General features: G+C 43.4%; 1 pseudogene; it reads left to right on the top strand.

Moving 5' to 3' along the window:
• The first annotated feature begins 925 nt into the window (after positions 1-925).
• Positions 926-3,263, top strand: LOC149147170 (DIS3-like exonuclease 2 pseudogene; annotated as a pseudogene).
• Positions 3,264-14,711: the final 11,448 nt, after the last annotated feature.

Genomic DNA, 14,711 nt, shown 5'->3' with positions numbered 1-14,711 from the left:
AAAGCTAGAAAGCATAATTCCAGTAAAAAACCTGAGAAGAAGCATACACGTGGCAAGCATGTGGCGGACCATGTGGCGAACACGTGGCAAGCAGAGTGGCTGACTAGGAGCGAGGCGGAGGCGATGGGTGTTCCTCCACAATGAAGCACCTGTACTCCTCCATGTCGACATCTGCCTGGTGGAAAGCCTCCGTGTCGTCAGGTTGCTGCGCCGGTTGTTCTTCCTCAATGAAATAGCTGTAAGGTTCCGCCTCTTCTTCTGCCTTCTGGTCCTGGTCCGCCTCCTTCCCTGGTTGTCCCGTTCCCTTCTCAATTTGCCGCATCCTTGCTCCTTGGGTGCTCGTCTGAGCCATGTCCAAAGCTGCTCTGTTGTGGCCACCGCCAACAGTGGCCGACTCCTTAATTGTGCTGGTTTGGCCACCACCTGCAACTGTCTGTCCCTCAATTGTGAATTCCGTCTCATGAAAGCTAATGGAGATAGTGGCAATAATGAGGGGCCTGTTCATGGAAGAACGAAAGGTGAATTGGGCGGTCTGGAGATGCGTTTGAGGATTTGAGGGAGTAGCCCTGGGGGGCGAAGCAGGATTGGATGGACTACTGCTGGGAGGCGAGGCAGGGGGTGTCGGATGGTGGCTGTGAGGTTGAGAGCGGCCTCTGCCTCTGCCACTGCGGGTGTTTGGGTAGCCCCCTGTAAATTGTTGGGCCAGAGAGGAGGTGGACTTAGAGACCGGGGAAGGTGGGGGACGAGCCAGGCTTCCTCTGCTTCCGCCTCGGCGACTGCGCATACAATGACGCGTTCTCGTCATGTTGGCTCTAGAAATTTGTGAATTTCTTCCGGAATTGGGCTCAGGGTAATGCAGAGGCTTAGTGAGATTAACGGGCGGCTCTAAGGAGGGACTAGCTATAGAGGCCGAGTGGAAGACGTAATGGCAGGCCAGGCTCTGGGAGAAGTGAATTCCTGGGCCGAAATCAATACTGCAGAGGAGATGGTAGCACCTCCCAGTGGAAGTGCGATGGCTGGGAGCAGCAGCAGCTTGAGGGTAGAGGCATTGTAGTGGCAGAGGATGATGAACAGGTGCAGTGGTAAGAGCATCGCCGGTATTCATTTTTGCGCGGAACCAAGGTTGGTGGTTGCAGTCAGGTTGGAGACGTCCCCTTAATTGCCATTTATGGCTGTGATTAATGTCATGTTTAGACTAGTGTGCCAGATTACGGAGGGCCATGTGGTTTAGCCACATGCCATTCCGTTCGGACGCCATCGCATTATCCCTACTGAGCACCCGCATCCGGGGATCATGGCTAAAATATTATTTACATAAGATAAATACATTTGACCTATGAAGGGGGAACACCCATTCGTTATAGACCCTCAATTATTTACCCAATTCTATGACTCAAATATAATCTAGCTGACCAAGTGATCCATAATAAAATAATTTAGCCAATTAGCTAAAATTATTTCCAAATCACTTTACAGAAGACTTGATTAGAACACTAGGACTTACCTACGATTTTGACGACAAAATCCACTCGAGCTTTGGGGTGACGCTGGAGGGAAAAACTCTGCCGATCATTTGTGTTCAGAAACACACATGAATTGATGAGACGAAAAACCTCCTAGGATGAAAATCGTCATCAAAATAATAGTTTTACCTAGGTTTTTACATACATTGTCTTACTAAGATCATTTACATTACAACATGCAGAATGGGTTTACAACTTTAATAAACTGAAGAGTGATGATGAATCCTGGATGATATGAATGATGAAGTCCCTTTTGTGAAAAAAGGGGTGTATTGATATAGGATTGTTGACACAGAGTGGTCAACAATATGCATCATTGAGAAATCTTCACGTTGTGAGGCAGTAATTGGTTTTCTTGAAGCTAAACGGTGGCTTGCATATAAGGAAGGACCAAAGGGAGGATGCTCCAGGAGTGAGAAATCTCCACAGAGTATTTGCAAAAGATCAACATCACACAATGGGGGAAGTTCAATCAAGTTGGTACATATAGATCCCAGATGTCCAAAAATGATTGTCCTGGTGAACACTTTACTAAGCAATCTGAAGAACCGATTGCAAGAAGGTGACCTCACACTAGAAAGCGAGTAGGTAGTTGCTTCAAATGAGGTATGGAGTCCATAGAGTTACTTTCCACTTGCAGTAGTTAAGCATAATCTAGGACAAGGTGGAGAAATTGAAGTACAAACTGCAGCGATTTTGTTTGAGCATGCAATTCGCAGTGCTGTTTTTCCATCTGAGGCACTGGCCTGTCTACCAAAGGTTCCATGGAAAATACCTATAGAGGAGTTTAAAGTGAGGAGAGATATGAGAAATTTCCACATATTCTCAATTGATCCCCCAGATGCAAAGGATCTAGATGACGCATTGTCAATTAAAAACCTAGGGAATGGCGTCATGAGAGTGGGAGTCCATATTGAAGATGTTTCCTACTTTTTCCATCCCAAGACTATGTTGGATTGAGAGGCACAAGACTGTTCTACAAGTATCTATCTTATCCAGTGTATGCTACCAACGTTGCCTCACATTCTTTGTGAAGAATTGTTCTCATTGAACGCAAAAGTTGATAGACTAGCCTTCTCAGTTATGTGGGATATTCATCCTTTAGGGGATGTTTTGGATCACTGGATTGGGCAGAAAATAATTCGTTCGTGCTGCAAAATTTCCTATTAACATGCAGAGGAGATTATAGATGGCATATTTGACTACAATAAAACTAATGGCAGTGAAAAGTGCTACCCAGAACTACATGGACCATTTGATTGGCAAGATATTGTTGTAGGTGTTCATAATCTACATAAAATTGCTAGGCAAAGAAGGGAGAATTGGTTTGAAAAAGGGTCTTCGAGACAGGATAACTCTAAGCTTGTGTTTGTTCTAGATGAGGATGGTCTGCTGTGTGAAAGTATGCTTTATGAGAGCAAGGATTCAAACATGCTCATGGAGGAATTCATGCTTTTAGCAAACACAACGGTTGCAAAAGTTATTTCTAGTTTTTTTCCTGACTATTCCTTGTTGTGCAAGCATCCAAAACCCAATATATGAAAATTAAGAGAGTTGGAGGCATTTTGTAATCAACTTGGTTTTGATCTTGATGTTTCCTCTGCAAGTACACTGCATCATTCCCTGGAAAACTTGAGAGACAAATTGAAATATGTTCATTCCTGATTCAATATTATTCTTTTATATGCTACAAAGCCAATGTAGCTAGCAACATTTCTTTACACGAGAGTTGAGGGATAAATAAAATGATTGGGAAGAAGTGTTGGGTGATAGTTTACCTGGCAATACTAGAAATATCACTGCAAAAGAGAAACTAGGCTTCATAATAAGAGAAGAAAGCTTTTGCAGTTTGATCACTACTACAAACCTACTTGTTATGGAACCTTCTTAATTAGGCATCAAAATCCTTTTGGGAACGACTCTGCTTTGGACTATAAGAATGATAGTGATGATGAATGGGAAAAGGAAGATCTTGGGGAAAACCTTTCTGACAGCGACAAGGATGATGAGGAAGAAAAGACCGAGGCTGAGATAGATAAGTTTAAATATGGGGAAGATGATGATAGTGATGGGTTTTTTGTACCCAATAAATATCTTTCTAAATATGAGGTGTTTGTTTGGATGACACTGAATCAGATATGGAAGAAGATATACAAGAGGATATACCCCCCTATAGCGTGTCCGAAAATGGTGGCCATAACGAATGGCTAGAAAATGAGTTTGAATGGCATACATTTGAGCAGCATAACTTGTCATTGCGTGAGGACGAGAAATGTCAGGAAGGGGGAATTGTAACGTCCCTGAGAAATTAAATGCCCAAAAGACGAAGTAGCCTATCGATCCCCGTATGCTATAGTCCTTGATAAAGGGGAAAGCCCTAAAATACCCAATGTTTGGGCAATGAAGGGCAAGTTTTGGGGCAACTGGGAAAAGAAACCTAGAGTTGGGGTTTTGAGTGAACGTCACTTAATTAATTAAGGAGAAACTCTCCTCAAGGAAATCTATAAATACAAGAGGGTTGAATTCATTTGGATCATCATTAGTTTGGAACATTTTATCTCAGTTTTCTTGAGCCTGAGGCTTTGAAGGTTTTAAGACCCCTTTTCCTCCTACTAATTTCGCTAGTGAAAGATTCCACCCTTGTTAATAAACCTATTTCTAGTTTTTCTCTTTTTCTACTTTGTTCTGGCAATGGGGAATTCTTTATCCAAGGAGCAACGAGGTAACTTGTGGAAAATTCTGTGACAAAGCTACCTTGAGGTTGAACGAAATTGTTTGAGGTTGATTATCTGGATAGATGTTCTTGGGGTCAAATCCTTGTGAGAACTCGTTTGAAGCAGACCTTGAGTTTACCTGAGGCAAAAATACTATTCTTGAGGTAATCAAGGCCCCTGTAGCCTACAGACCCAAGGCTGAGGCACACAAAATTATTTGAGGTAGAAAAAGTTATTTTCCTTAGGAAGTCAAGGCCCCTGTAGCCAACATATTGAAGGCTGAGGCACACATAATCACTTGAGGCAGGAATCCCAAATCTTTTGAGGCAAAGGGCAATCTTTTGAAGTAATCTTGTGTGAAAAAGATTCTTGTGACAAATCTTATTGTTCTCCTGAGAAATCCATAGATTCTGGACTAGAACCAAAGTTTCATGCAGAATCCGAACCCTACTGAGAGTTGTTTTGGGATAGACTAAGGAGCTGGGGCAAAAATCTCCTGAAGTTAGTGCAGGTCCTGAGGCTGGTTGCAAAGGAGTCCCCTGAATTGATCAGAAGGTGGAATCAAGAGATCTTGGACTCTACATTGATCCTCCTGTGACAGATTTAGACTAAGAGTACTCCATTTAAGTCTTATGATTAGAATCTGCAAAGAAACCTAGCTACACATTGTTTAATCTGTGAAATTTGTACAAGTAGCTCTAGTCATTAGTATTTGAATGTATAATTGTCCCTTGGCTATATTGTGTTGGACTTGGAACTCGTGGTGGATTAATTGAATACGGTTGGATTACTTGTGCAAATAAACAGTGGTATCATTGATTGAATGAATGGTGGTATTGTTGATTGAATGAATAGTGATAGTGTTGTTACAAAATAGACAGTGATATTATTATGGAGCATGTTATATTGCACTATTGGATGGATATGTTTGCGATACCACTGACGAGCAAAATAATTTTTAAAAACCCTAGGGTGAAGAAAAAATTGCCCTAAATCTTTACACAAATCATCCCCTCAATGAGGCACATTTAATCATCCATCCATAGCTCAAATAAAAGGACAAACATAGTCCCACACAAAGTGTGCATAGTTTCCCAACCCAAATCCAGTCAGTTGCCACACAGACAACCCCTCTGCAAGGAATTGCGATAAACCTCCTACCACCGCCCTTGCTCAATATGGCCATCCCAGGCTTTCTCCTAAACAAGTATGCTCCATTGGACTTGCCACAACCCTTGAATGGTATGCCACAAGACTATCTTAAGCTCTTGCCAAGATTCACAGGAGAAGATGACATTTCAACACAAAGGCATATAGAAATTTTCTGTGCATTTGCTGAAAACCTTAATGTGGAACACCTAGATGTGGTGTTAATACTTTTTGTCCAGTCTTTGGATGGGGAAGTCAGGAAATGGTTTAAAGCCCTACCAAATGCTTCAATCGCTACTTGGGAGGAGCTGGAGAATTCTTTCTTGCAAAATGGGGGGGGGGGAATGGGACCATGGGTACATCCTCACTGAATTTAATGCCATGAAGAAAAAACATAATGAAGATGTGTCTGAATTCATAAAGAGGTTTAACAAATTGTACAATAGTCTTCTTGCTAAAATCAAACCTCCATAGGTTGCTGCTAAAGTGGTTTTTGCTGGGGCTTTTGAGCCAGATTTTGGTTTCACTCTCAGAGAAAGGAAGTCTCACTCCTTGGACTAGATCCAAATAGATGCTTTAGAAGTTGAGGCAAATTTTACCTCTACTGGGAAGTGGAGAGGGAGAACTGATCATGGAGATAGGAGAAGAGGAAAGGAGGAAGCTAGTTCCTCAAACCAGGGAAAGGAAACTCAAGAGCAGAAACTTGAGGAAATGAATAAACTGATAAGAAACTTGTCTAACAAGTTGGTGAAACTGGAGTTGGAAAACAAAAACCCTCCTAGACAAAACCAACCAGCTCCTAACCGAAGTTTCAATCCTCAGTATAGGAGACCTCTCTTGCAACTCTTGCAGAGGGAAAGAAAAGAGCAACAAGATCACATTCAACCTCCATTGTACTTAGAGGATGATCCAGAGGAGCATGCTGAAGAAACTATGGAAGTTTAGGAAAATCAATTCTCTCCTTTTTCCAGATGAGGAATATGAAGCTGAAGAACATGAGGAAGGAGGGGATGATTTGGATGCACCACTAGATGAACGTGAGATTGAAAACTACTGTAGGTAGTTTGCTGACTTCATGCAAGCACAACTGCACAAGAAATATGATCTTAGATCTTCTAGGAAAAGATCTAGAATGCAAGACCAAAATGAGGAGCCCTCTCCCTCAAATCCTCCAAAATCAGCTGAGAAAGGAAAGAAGCCTCTAGACCAAGCCTCACCCAAAAAGAAAGAGTCTCTAGATTCCATTCTCCACAAGCCCAAGGTTTCTAAAATAGAGCAGTTTCCTTTACCATCCAAACCAGTCTGTGATAAAGAGAAAGAGCCTGTTGATGTTGTCATAGCTGATAGAAGCTCTTCTGCCTTTAATCTTCAAAAAGAGCTGGAGAAGGTCAAAATCTCTGTCCCCTTGACTGAACTATTAAAACAACCTAATTATAAAGCCTAGGTGTCTCAGTTCATGTGTCCATCCACCATAGCTCCTTCGCATGATAGTCTGAACCTCCAGGAAGAAAGGCCCATGGTTGTATTTGGACCTCATGTTGAGGAACAAGACTCTTCCACTGCCCCTTTTTATGTTACTTTGGTAGTTCATGAGCTTTTATTACACAACTGCATGCTTGACTCAGGAGATTCTCACAATTTGATGCCATTGTCTGTTATGGAGCAATTGGGGTTACAAATAACAAGGCCATATAAAGATCTCTATTCTTTTGACTCCAAAAGAGTAAAATGTCTAGGGATGATTAAAGATTTGGTTGTCAATTTAGCCCAGATCCCTGCAAAAAGTGTGGTAATGGATATTGTAGTAGCTGATATCCCTGCAAAGTTCGATATGCTCTTGTCCAGGTCATGGGGTATAAGATTGGAGGATCCATCAAATTGGATTTAACATATGCTACTATCCCGGTGTTTGGTGGAGAAGAAAGACAACTATAAAGAGAATCGAGGTTTGTGAAGACAGTTACAAGAGTTGACCGATCTAATAACGCTCCTTTGTATGTGTTGTAGCGGCTACAACCACCCTCCAAAATTTTGGCCTACACCCAATTTCGGAGCCTCCCTTGAGAGTTTCACTTGATGACTGCACACACTCGGGTTCACTTCGTGAGCCCGTGTGAGTCTTTGCATCCACCTTGCTTGTTCATTCTATCCAAGTTTTTGCATGTTGATATCGAAGTCATGCTTGCGACCATGTTCTGGTCATGCTCAAGGTCTTTGCTTCGTGTGTACATGTTGTGTTCGCTATGAAAGCATCTGTTGCACTCACACACGGAGTCACACTCACTGTTGCGCAAGCGTCGTCACAATCGATCAATGATCAATCACAAGTGTCGCGCTTGTTGCTCACACCGTCGGTTAGTCATGTTGAGCATGTGTGTCTGGATGGTTTGGGTCGTCTCGTCGTCAAGTCATGTTGGTGTGTGTTTGCAAGATCACATGTGCATCTTTCACTCATTCACACACTTAGTCATTTTGCTGAAGTTCCGACGACCGGACTCCCCTCTGACAGCCGGACCATCACCCTGCCATCGACTCAATCGACTGCCACCCAGAACAGCGCAGAAGCACCAAGCAAGTCATTTCAAGCTGCGCTGCCCGCAAGCAATCAATCAGCCTTCAAGTTGGTCAAACAGAGGATTTGACCCGACAACCACCTTGGGATTCATTCCCCTCAAAAATTGTGCAGAGGATGCAGACCTTGCCCACTCCGTTGGTTGGGAAATTGCATAGACAGACCGAACAGACACCTAATGCCTGTTCCTGTCTCCCTCAGAAAATTGTGCAGTTTTTCCAGCTAGTCCTCTCGACAGTCGACCGGTTGCTCATCTAGAAAATTGCGCAGTTTTCATGAGAAGGCCCTCTGCTACCCAGCAGTCTGCTGGACTTAGAAATTGCGCAGAGATGATTAGCAGGCTGACCTCCCAGCCTCAATGCAGTGTCTCTCGCCAGCAGCTCCCAGCAGCAAATTGCCAGTTTCCTCCAGGAATTGCGCAGTTTCTACTGCTAAGCTCCCAGCAGCTGACTGCCAGTTCCCCTCAGGAATTGCGCAGTTTCTGCTGCCAGTGACCCAACATCCAGCTGCCAGTCCTTTCCAGGAATTGCGCAGTTTTGGCTGCCAAGCTCCCGGCCCGTTCCCCCGGAAAATTGCGCAAATCCTGTTTGCCAAGCCTCCCCGCAGCTCGACTTGTTCCTCCAAGAAATTGCGCAAATTTTGTTGTCCAGCCCCCGCTGCCCGCTCGTTCCGGAAAATGCGCAAATTTTGTCTGCCTTGCCTTCATGCAGTCCGGACTGTTCCTCCCAAAATTTGCGCAGTTTTGCCTTCTAGCCGATCCAGAGCTCGCAGTCAGTCACTGTTGACTTAGATTGGCCATCTTCATCACCCAGTGACTCTTGCGCAGTTTTCATCAGCAGCACCCGAAGCCATCATCCTGCCTCACAACCTTGCTGCCTCTCCCGGTCACCTGCATCCAAAATGATCATGTGTCATGGTAGACTAGGAGGTTTTTGGATTTGATGTTGTCTCATCATGAGTGACTGCAGGTACAAGTACACCAACAAACATGGCACGACGACGAATGGGATGAACGAAGGGAGCACATGCAGAAGGACAGGTTCACCAACAAACAAATGAATGATGCATGCGAAGATATGTGCTCGCGAACGGATGATCATGTAAAGATGTGTTTATGGACGGACGAATGAGCAAACATGCAAGATGTGCTCACGGGCGAACGAACGGATGAACATGCACCTTTCACGAACAGATGAGCCTGTCAAGCCTTCCAACATACAAGTAAGAAGCAACGTGCCAAAGCAACATCAAGTGATCCAACGACCATCGAAGACTCCACGCACCTTGCCATGCAGAGGTGAAGTTGTAACACACCATGAAGACATCCATCACCCAGCAACACTACAGCTCGACATGCACTCCAGCAGTAGCACGAATGTACCAGCACTGTCATGTTGAGTCGTGTCATGAGTCATGTCGTCCACATCTCCACTGTGGGCCATGTTGTCAAATCAATGTAATGTAACGTGGAAGTCCAAGAGACCCACTTGTTGTACAAAGAGTCATGTAAAGTTGAAAAGTCATGGAAGTCAAACAGTCATGAGGGTAGTCGAACATCCACTCTCCTGTGCTGACAAGCAAGAGTTGAGGCAAATCCTTAAGATAATGGTAACCTGGCCATCGTACCGGATGGGACTCCCGTTCCAAACGGTGTGAGGTCTAGTTGGGACTTCAGACTGGGGTGATCCCCTGAATGTTGGCGGATCCAACACTGTAAAAAATATGGTAAAGAGAAAGAGTTCTCCTGCTTGTTGCTAGAGGAAAATGAACTAATCCTGGAGGAAACACAGGTGGAATCTTCAGTCCAGCTAAACCAACAATCACTGGAGTGTGATAAAGTGTGGAAGTTATACTTTGATGGTGCTTATTCCAAGGAAGGAAATGGGGCAGGTGTGTTGTTGGTGTCCCCAAAAGGCAGCTTGATCCCTCTCTCCTTCAAGTTGGAGTTTGAAGCCACTAATAATGTTGCTGAATATGAAGCCTTGCTACTAGGTCTGCAAGCTGCTAGAAATCTTAATATTGGGTGCTTGGCTGTGTTTGGAGATTCAGAGCTAGTAGTGAAACAAATCAGGAATCAATGCCAAACCAAACATCCAAGATTAAAGGCTTACCGAAATGAGGTCTGGGATTTGATTGATAATTTTTTCTTAGCCTTCAATATCCAATTCCTACCCAGAGAAAGAAATCGGATGGTTGATTCCTTGGCTATAGCTACCAACAACTTTAAACCTCCTCAAATCTCCTGCTCAGATATGAAGTTGAGGTCAGATACAGACCATCAGTACTAGATAATGTCAGACATTGGCAGGTGTTTGAAGATGAGGAGCAGATCAAACGCTTCATGGAAGTTATCGGAGAATTCTCAAATTCAGTAATTGACCAGGAGGAAGAGAGAGTGATAGATGAACAACAGGCCAGTTGGGAAGAAACCATTACAGGACACAAGATTTTATAGCTGAAGGGTAACACTATTCCCAGGGGTTTGGTTCCCTTGGAAAGATTGTTCAACTCAAATGATGTGGTTGCCAAGCCAACTGAGCAAGAAATTGAAGAGCAGGTGGAAGACTGCAACATTGGTTTAGAAAAGGATCCTCAGATAATCAAGTTGGCAAAGGGAGTTCCTCATAAGTATAAGCAAAGGTACCTGGACCTTTTCAAAAATTATATGGATGTGTTTGCTTGGTCTTATGATGATTTAAAAACATTTGATACTACTATTATTCAACATAAGATCCCTTTGAAGGGTGGAGTGAAGCCATATAAACAGAAGCTTAGGCAGATTAACCCTTTGTTACTCCCATCTATTGAAAAGGAGGTAAGGAAGTTGCTCTAGGCCAAAATCATTGTACCTTTGAGATATTCAGACTGGGTAGCAAACCTAGTCCCTGTCAGAAAAAAGAATGGAGAAATAAGGTTATGTGTGGACTTTAGGAATCTCAACAAAGCCTCTTTAAAGGACAATTATCCTTTGCCTAAAATGGATTACATTCTGTAGAAGGTGGTAGGGTCTGCCTGAATGTCTATGATGGATGGTTTTTCTGGATACAATCAGGTAGCTGTGCATCCTGAAGATCAAAAGAAAACTGCCTTCACCACACCTTGGGGAATGTTCATGTATGCCAGAATGCCTTTTGGCCTCATAAATGCAGGGGCCACTTTCCAGAGAGCCATGGATATAACTTTTGTGGGAGAACAAGACAAGTTTGTAGTAATTTACTTGGATGATATCACTGTTTTTTCAAAGACAAATGATGATCATATTGAACACCCACGACTCACTTTTGAGGAATGCAAAAATTATGGTCCGTCCTTAAATCCTAAGAAGTCTCGGTTTGCTCTAAGTGAAGGAAAGTTGTTAGGGCACATAGTGGCAAAAGAGGGGGTGAAGATTGACCCCAAGAGAGTGGAAGCCATCAACAACATCCCATTGCCAAGAAATAAGAAAGAGATCCAGGTTTTCTTGGGCAGAATCAACTTTTTAAGGAGATTCATACCTAACTATGCTGAGATAGTCAAAGAAATCACAGAGATGTTGAAGAAGGATAAGGAAGTGAAATGGACTGTAGAGTCTCATGAATCATTCTCCAGAATTAAAAGGGCTTTTGCAGAAGCCCTTGTATTGGTTAGCCCAGACTATCTAAAACCATTTTTCATTTTTTCTTTTGCTTCTCCTCATACAATGGCTGCTGTCTTATTGCAGAAAAATAGTGAGGGGCATGAGCAACCAATAACTTTCTTCAGTTAGGTGCTATGAGATGCTGAGCTAAAGTATAACATTTTGGAGAAGCAGGCTTATGCCTTGGTCAAAGCCTTGAAGGCCTTCAAAATTTATGTCTCACAGTCAAACATAACTACTTATGTTCCTACAGCCGCTATGAAAGACATTTTGGTTCAGGGTGACAGTGAGGGAAAAAGAGGCAGATGGATTGTTAAAATTCAAGAGTACGACATGGATATCAAGCCTACCAAGCTCGTCAAGGGGTAGGGGTTAGCTAGAATTCTATCTGAAGCAAATTGCCAAGCATTGGGCATAAACTTATTGGTTGGAGGAGATGGAGAAAGTGGAAATTTGGAGCAGCAACAAGAGATTGAAACATCAGCCCAGAAAATCCAAATGAAGTATGTTTTGTCTCACTAGTATAAAAATATTGTTCATTATCTGCTTTTTTTGAGGTGCCCAATGAATTTTGATAAAATTAAATACAGGGCTTTGAGGCTGCAAGCCCAGAAATTTGTTATCTCAAATGGCCAATTGTACTAGAAGGATCCTATGGGGATTTTGCTTTTATGTTTGGTTGAGGAAGAAATCCACAAAGTGATGGATGAATTTCATAATTATGTCTGTGGAGGACATTACAGTTGGAGGGCTACAACACACAAGATCCTCAAAGTAGGTTTTTATTGGCCCAAATTGTTTGGTGAGGTGCATACTTATGTTCGGGCCTGTGAGAAGTGCCAAAAGTTTGTTGAAAAATAGAAATTAGCACCTTTTCCTCTAATCCTTGTTTTTGTTGAAGAACCTTTTAGACAGTGGGGGTTAGACTTCATTGGGGAAATACACCCACCCTCCAGCGGTCAGCACAAGTGGATACTCACAACCACTGATTACTTTACTAAGTGGGTAGAAGCAGCCCCAGCCAAGAATGCAACTGATGTGGTAGTTATTAAGTTCATGGAGGAAAACATCCTCGCCAAATTTGGTTGCCCCAAGAAGGTTGTCACTGACAATGCTTAGGTGTTTAAGTCAGCCAAATTTATAGATTTCTGCCAAAAATACAACATTGTGGTAGGCCACTCCACCACCTATTACCCACAAGGAAATGGATTGGCCAAATCCTCAAATAAAACCTTGGTAAGGATTCTAAAGAAAACAATATCAGAAAATCAGAGGAACTGGGACTCACAACTAAAATTTTCCTTATGGGCCAACAGGGTTACCACCAAGAGAGCCACTAGAAAATCCCCTTTTGATTTGGTTTATGGAAAGGCAACATTTTTCCTATACAACTAGCTATGCCAGTGGCTAGAATCTTGCAAGACATTGAGGAAGAGCCAAATGCTTTGACTAGAAGGATAAATCAATTGGTGGAACTTCAAGAGAGTAGAGAACAAGTGAATAAGAATTTGATCAGTTATCAAGAAAAAATGAAGTCCTTGTTTGACAGGAAGGCAAAAGATAGGTATCTGCAGCCAGGAGATTTAGTATTGAGATGGGATGTCAGGAGGGAAGATAAAGGAAAGCATGGAAAATTTGATCCCCTTTGGTTCGGACCTTTCAGGATTACTGAGGCAAAAGGGAACAACACCTTCCTACTGGAAAATCTAGAAGGAGAAGTGCTTGGGCTGCTTGTGAACAAGTAGTTTCTCAAGCTTTACTTTCAACATTGAAAGGATCCACTCCTATTCACTGTAAATACTGGTGAGCCATTTGTAAATAACCATCACTGCTTTCTGTTTTCTATTTCAGTTTTTGTTTATGAAAGTTTGAATGAAATGAATCCATGCCCAAGGAGTAAGGCACTAATCTACAGGTTCTCAGTGCATTGTATCCAATACACTATTCCCAGTTGGAGCCAAAGTTGTTTCCCTCCATCATCATTTCCAAGAAGTTGATAGATTAGAGAAATGGCTCTGATCTAAAGATGCCTTTTTAAGTTGAGGAATCATTGGTAAATCCTCCTAAGTCAAATGACAGTTAAATCACCCATGGGGGCCACCATCAGGGCCTAGAGCTATAGTGGAAGGTATAAAAGCACAGGAGCTACTCACGGGACCCTTATCGGCAAATCACAGCAAGGCAGAGGGGTGTTTTTTTTACAGGCGCGCATTGCTAGTTAAATGTTGAGCGGGTTTCGGGCGGATTGTTGTCCATCCCAGCCCGACCACCCCGCAGAAGCACTTTAGGGGGGTAGCCCACACGAACGATAAACAAGTGGCCCCCCCCCCCAAAGTTGAAAAGTTAGATTTGGATCCATTGGTCCAAATCCTTTCTAGGGGAGAGCGTAGGGTCCAACCTCCCGCTATCCGGCCCGTCGGAGGATGGTGGGAGTGGAGACCACGCGCCATGTGGGCAAATCTACGGGTGCCTTTTTAAGCGAGCATGAATTCAAAGGTAAAATGGTAACTCCACTGGCCCTCGCTCTTGTCCACTCGTCCCCGCCATCGCCTAATCTCACCTAGCCACGTCTCCCTCCCACGACGTCTTCCCCACGTTAGCTGACCGTTGCCCCCGCTCCATTTATAAAATCCTCCTCGCCTCACATTTTCAAACGTTTTTCTCAGCTCCTAACGCAAGCTCTACCGCTAGTTGCCTGTCTAGAACGTCGTTCGAGCTCTCAGCTGGCCAAGTACCTCCACTCGACGTCGTTTTCGACCCGCTTCACGACAACCAGTTAACCAGTCGCTCCTGTCCACCTGTAAATTGCTCACATATTCATAAAAAATGAAGAAGGCGGCTCCTGAGACCCCAAAGGACAAACCCTCTTCTAGCGTTGACCCCCTCATGGACACAAGGGCTCAAATTGTTGACCCTGCTTGTGCCTACTACCTTGCTGATATTTGTTGTGACTTGTATGGAAACCATGTGGTGGCTCCAGTATTGTAGCAATAATGCTACAACTCCTGGAGCTTCCTATCTCTAATTTTATCAACCCGGTAGTTCGTAACAAACTTGGAAGCGACGGTGCTGTATGCACAAGTACTAGCTCTTGTCGCAGCTGTCACTTGGTCAGCTGGCACAAGTCCGCTAGGGCT

This window comes from Pinus tabuliformis, chromosome 9 (assembly GCF_031772625.1).
Source record: "Pinus tabuliformis cultivar Carrire ecotype Pingquan chromosome 9, CPIR1, whole genome shotgun sequence".
Taxonomy (NCBI): domain Eukaryota; kingdom Viridiplantae; phylum Streptophyta; class Pinopsida; order Pinales; family Pinaceae; genus Pinus; species Pinus tabuliformis.
The sequence above is the reverse complement of the archived record's forward strand: the minus strand, read 5'-3'. Positions and strand labels throughout refer to the sequence as shown.